This window comes from Grammomys surdaster, unplaced genomic scaffold (assembly GCF_004785775.1).
Source record: "Grammomys surdaster isolate TR1022 unplaced genomic scaffold, NIH_TR_1.0 121310, whole genome shotgun sequence".
Taxonomy (NCBI): domain Eukaryota; kingdom Metazoa; phylum Chordata; class Mammalia; order Rodentia; family Muridae; genus Grammomys; species Grammomys surdaster.
Genome location: NW_021617120.1, coordinates 1 through 5,763, shown reverse-complemented (window position 1 = coordinate 5,763; position 5,763 = coordinate 1). Strand labels below are relative to the sequence as shown.

The 5,763-nt window shown below is 45.7% G+C and overlaps 1 pseudogene; it reads left to right on the top strand.

The window, feature by feature from the left end:
• The first annotated feature begins 59 nt into the window (after nucleotides 1–59).
• LOC114636030 lies at nucleotides 60–1,244 on the top strand (annotated as a pseudogene).
• Nucleotides 1,245–5,763: the final 4,519 nt, after the last annotated feature.

The following is a 5,763-nucleotide window of genomic DNA, read 5'->3' as shown; positions in this document are numbered from 1 at the left end:
CCCCCCGAAGGGACGGTTGTGGTGGAGCGCTGCTGTGTTTGAGAGGACAGGTGTCTGAGATGAAAGCCATGCCCTGGAACTGGACTTGCCTGCTCTCCCACCTGCTGGTGGTAGGGATGGGCTCCTCCACTCTGCTTCCACGTCAGCCACCCCAGCTGTCTCAGAAGCCTTCTTTTGTCACATTCCGAGGGGAGCCCGGCGAGGGCTTCAATCACCTTGTGGTGGATGAGAGGACAGGGCATATTTATTTGGGGGCTGTCAACAGGATCTACAAACTCTCTAGTGACCTCAAGGTCTTGGTGACTCATCAGACAGGGCCAGACGAGGACAACCCCAAGTGTTACCCACCTCGGATTGTTCAGACCTGCAATGAGCCCCTGGCGAGCACCAATAATGTCAACAAGATGCTGCTTATAGACTACAAAGAAAACAGGCTGATCGCATGTGGGAGCCTGTACCAGGGCATCTGCAAGCTCCTGAGGCTAGAGGACCTCTTCAAGTTGGGAGAGCCCTTTCACAAGAAGGAACACTACCTCTCGGGGGTTAACGAGAGTGGCTCGGTCTTTGGGGTGATAGTTTCCTACAGCGACTTTGATGATAAACTCTTTATTGCCACAGCAGTGGATGGCAAGCCTGAATATTTTCCTACCATCTCCAGCAGGAAGCTGACTAAGAACTCTGAGGCAGATGGCATGTTTGCTTATGTCTTCCATGACGAATTTGTGGCCTCTATGATTAAGATCCCTTCAGACACCTTCACGGTTATCCCTGATTTTGACATCTACTATGTCTATGGTTTCAGCAGTGGCAATTTTGTCTACTTTTTGACCCTTCAGCCAGAGATGGTGTCTCCCCCAGGCTCCACAACAAAGGAGCAGGTGTACACCTCAAAGCTTGTGAGGCTTTGCAAAGAGGACACAGCCTTCAACTCCTACGTAGAGGTGCCCATTGGCTGTGAACGCAATGGGGTGGAGTATCGCTTGTTACAGGCTGCCTACTTGTCGAAAGCCGGTGCAGTGCTCGGCCAGACCCTGAGAGTCCACCCAGATGATGACCTCCTCTTCACCGTCTTCTCCAAGGGCCAGAAGCGGAAGATGAAATCTCTGGATGAGTCTGCCCTGTGCATCTTCATCTTGAAGCAGATCAACGATCGAATTAAGGACCGCCTGCAGTCCTGTTATAGGGGCGAAGGAACACTAGACCTGGCCTGGCTCAAGGTGAAGGACATCCCTTGCAGCAGTGCGGTGAGTTAGGAGGGATCTCATGGGCCTGGACAGTGGGCAATAAAGACCCAGCTTTTGTAGCCTCTATGGGGTTTCAATGGTATCCATTCTGGGTCTCGTTACTTTGGACTGTCACCAGCCAAGCATTCTTAGTATGGAGGCATCAGCTAGAGCTAAAATGTATATTTTTTTTAGGCACCTCATTCTGGTCTCTTGTTGTTGGTTATGAGAAACAGGCCTGCGAGCGGGTGGAAACACGTAAAGTTGATCTTCTTTGTATTTTGTCCTGGTGGAGCAGGTTAGAGTAAAATGATGGAAGATTCAGGAAAGGCAAGTACAACATGGGTCATCATTTTGCATTTGAGATGGACATAGAATTTCAGAGGATTATGGCTTTATTTTAGCCCCTTGCATATCTCTTAAAATGGCAAATGTGAGTAACGGTGAGATAGGAAGAAATCAACCATATTTTTAAGGCATCTTCTGTATTCATAGTGCCATGGAAAAGAGATCTTTCTTAGTTGGGTTTCTATTGCTGGGATAAAGATAACAACTAAAAGCAACTTGGGGAGGAAAGGGTTTATTTCAGCCTACAGGTCACAATCTTTCAGGAAGGGAATTCAAGGCAAGAATCCTGGAGCCATTTATTTTGACTGGTAGATATGCTCCAGACGGTCTATGGGGATGTTATGAACTTCGGGGACTCTGAAGTGTTCATAAATGTAGGTGGTCAATGAATGATAAACCATATTTGTTCTATGCTATGTGTGCATGTGTATTAAACACTTAAACACAGGTCAGTTGGTCGAAACAGTAGAAGGTAAGTATAGAGAACCCACACATACTTCTCTAATGGAATGATAAGACTGGACCACCAGTTATGAGCAGAAATGTGTTTCACATTGTTTCAGAGGTTGCCATAGTTTACAACCAAGTGTGTACATTTGTTGAGGTCCCACTTGCTGTATCACAACACGACAGGAAGATGAAGGCAAGGCAAGAGAAAGAAAAAGATGAGTGATCTTATCCTTAACCCACTCCAACAATAAAAGAATTAATCCAAGCCAGGAGTGGTGGCACATGCCTTTAATCTCAGCATTTAGGAGGCAGAGAGAGGTGGATTTTTGTGAAACTGAGAGCCCAGATTGGTCTACATAGTGAATTCCAGGACATCCAGGGTTATGAAGAGAAACCATGTCTTGAAAAACAAAACCAAAATAAAACAACAACAAATGAATCCACTCACTAAGCATCTTTTATTTTTCTATGTACTTTGGGAGAGGCCATAAATGTGTAGACCCAGTGTATGTGTAGGTCCCGAGGTTGATATGGGAAATCATTCTCAATCATTCTTCCACCTTATTCTTTGAGATTAGTGTCTTTCAGTCAAGCACAGAGCTTATCAATATGACTAGTTTTGCTAGCCAGCTTGCTTAAAGGACTTTCCTAGCTCAGCCTTTGGCTGAAATTATAGGTGGGCTGCTATGTTCACCCAGTGTGTACATGGGATTCTGTGGATACAAACTCAGGATTCATACCTATATAACAACTACTTTAACCACCAAACTCCTCTCCAGATCCATTATCCAGGAATCTCTTGATTGTTAAAATGCCATCAAATTTAAATCTGCATTTGAGAGAGGGAGAACTTCAACCCATAGTGCCTTTAAATATTCATTTTATATTTGAGTACTCTGACATACTTGAATACAACGCAATAAATATCTCCACCAATGCATTTACACACCCATGTGCATACATTGCTCATGCCTGAATATGGCATGGTAGTACAATCACCAAACAGATAGTTCTTTTGAGATCAGAGGGTTTTGCAATCTCTGACAGTTTTCTTTAGAAAACTTGCCCGACAATTGTTTTGGGCTTTGCTTTGGGAGCCATCTGCAGGGGTCCACCTGACTGTGTGAACAGGTATCTATCCCGCTCTTGCTCCTGCCATACTACAAAAGCCAAGTTCACCACAGAGGCCTACAGAGCAGTAGGCCATAACACTTCATGGTATCCTTGGAGAGAACAGAGGGAGCACAGCTTTTCGAGGCAGACCAATGCCAGGACTGGGAGTAATGGAGCCAGATAACAAGCTTTTGATTTTTTTTCTTTTGGCTTTAATTAGCCCTTTCAAGTTAGAGGCAAGCTCAGAGCTGAGAATAGGGAGGGGGAGGCCAGAAACTGCACAGGGCTAGGGCTGTCTCCCAGCCAGTCTAAAAAAGGCCAGGCCAGCTTTTAATGTACAGTATCAGTTTCCTTTGATTTGGTCGATAGCCACGTTCCTTTGCTCAGGCTCTCTGGTTACAATTCATTTGAGCTCAGCTCAGACCACACATGTCCCATACGGCACAATGTCAGCATCAGCCAGTCGGTACTGCCACACTGTCCCCAGTGTTAGCCATGTTGGCATGCTGCTTTCCTGTGACCCATCCCCAGTGCTGTTGTTTCTTCCAGTCTAGAGACAGAGAATGGACAAGGTGAACTCTGGAATCTTCTTTTGCCTCTGAATCTGGGGCTCCCTCGGGGTCTGTAAAGTGGGAACTGAGTCTCAGGCAGTGTCTTAGTTAGGGTTTCTATTACTGAGATAAACACCATAATCAGAAGTAAGTTGGAGAGAAAGGAATTTAGTCAAACTCACAGTTCCATATCATAGTCCATCACTAAGGGACACCAGGGTGGAAACTGGAAGCAAGAGCTGATTCAGAGGCCACGGAGGAGTACGAATGACGGGCTTGTGCCTTATGGCTTGCTCAGATGGCTTCCGTATAGCACCCAGGACCACTGGCCTAGAAGTGGCACGTCCCACAGTAGGGTGGGCCCTCAACCAAGATAATACACTACAGACGTGCCCAAAGGCAAATCTTATGGAGGCTTTACTCCATTGAGAGTTCTTCAAATCTAGCTTATGTCAAGATGACATAAAATATACCATCACAGCTAGATTTGTCCCATGGGTTGCTACTACTGGAAATAGCCAAAGAAGGCTACAATTTAAGAGGTTGACTTTAAGGGTTTGTTTTGTGAGGGTGGGGGATACCTGTGGGCTTTATTGTAGTTAAAACTTAGAGAGCTTACTAACAGGATATGACCAGAGAGTTTTGATTACCCACTTTATCCTAATTCTGAAAGTTAGAATGCTTATCAGAAGATATTTATTGAGCTTATATGACCTCTTTCATTTCCTGAGGCCTATATTTCTTCCGTGAACTCAGAGCAGAAAGTAGTCTGACCCTGGGTCACTTGCCTACCTCAGGAATCCAGAGCCTTCTGATTGCAGCTCTCAGAGAGCTCCATGGTGCTTCTGCTCCCTATGGGTCAGGAAGGCTGGCTGTATTCATGTCAGAGAAGAGGCTGAGGAACAGTCAGAAGTGGGTCTCCTAGGACTGGGTGGCTATGAGTATAGAAATGTTTGCAAGTGTTAATCCTTGGGCTGTGTTGGATATGGATACTGTGGGAGCTGATGAGACATCTTTAGGTGTTTTGGGGGATGGGAGCAGGCCCCAGCTTTGCTTTTTGAGTCTTTCTTATCCTGGGCCCTAGTCTGCTCTAATTCAAATGGAAGGCATCCAATAATGAAGGCAGTAGAGCCTGCACATTGCTCAAAGGATCTCATGAGAGCCTAGGCATAAGAGACCTAGAACAATCTGACAGGGGACTTAGGTTGTGCTGGGATCCAAGGGCCTGAAGACTAACTTGAGGCCAATTCATTAGGAAGATGTCTAGGAGGGTTAACCAATTTGGTTTAATTTCTATTTCTGTAGCTTCTTACCATTGGTCCTGGCCCTGGCCCTGGCCCATTTTGTAGCCTAATTTAAAGGTTCTCTGCAACTCTCCGTCTATAGAGCACACACCTCTAAGGCTATGGAAAGCATAGTCTACCATTTTTTGTCTTGTGCTTGGACTCAGTGAAGGCCAGCTTTTTCCATAGAAACTTGACAGTTCTAATATGGATTAGGCAGCCCGCTCTGGGGAGTGCACTGTTGTGAGCTAAGGATCTTTGTCCTTCATGAGTCTAGGGTTTGTCCTAGACTTGGGTCCTTACATTTCTCTCCCTCTTTAGCTTGCTGGGGTCTCTCATAGAGCCCTAGCCTCTAGCTCTAAGTAAGTTGATGAGGAGAGAAACATCTTAAATCCTGGTAATGTTTTAGGCAGCTAGGCAACAAAGTAGCCAAGATCAAGGAAGGACCTCAGTCTCTAGGAATGTGAAAGGGAAGTTGATCACTATAGCCTGTAGATGGGACAAAGGTTGTAGTCAAGGGAGTGTCTGTCATTCTACTTCCTGAAGTCTGAGTTTGAAACCAGCTAAGAAACATCAGGCAGCACCAGTCAAGGGCTGATAATGGGAGACAGACAGAGTGGATACAAATCACTTCCTCTTCTCTGTGAGCTTTGACCTTAGAGTGACCTCCTGCTAGAAAAAAACTGGGTCCATGGGGAAGGGACTATTATTTTGAATCATCACCAGTCATCTATCAGGCCCTCATAACTGGGAGTAGAGAATGAGGGCTACCACACGTTTGTACAGCCCTGCCCT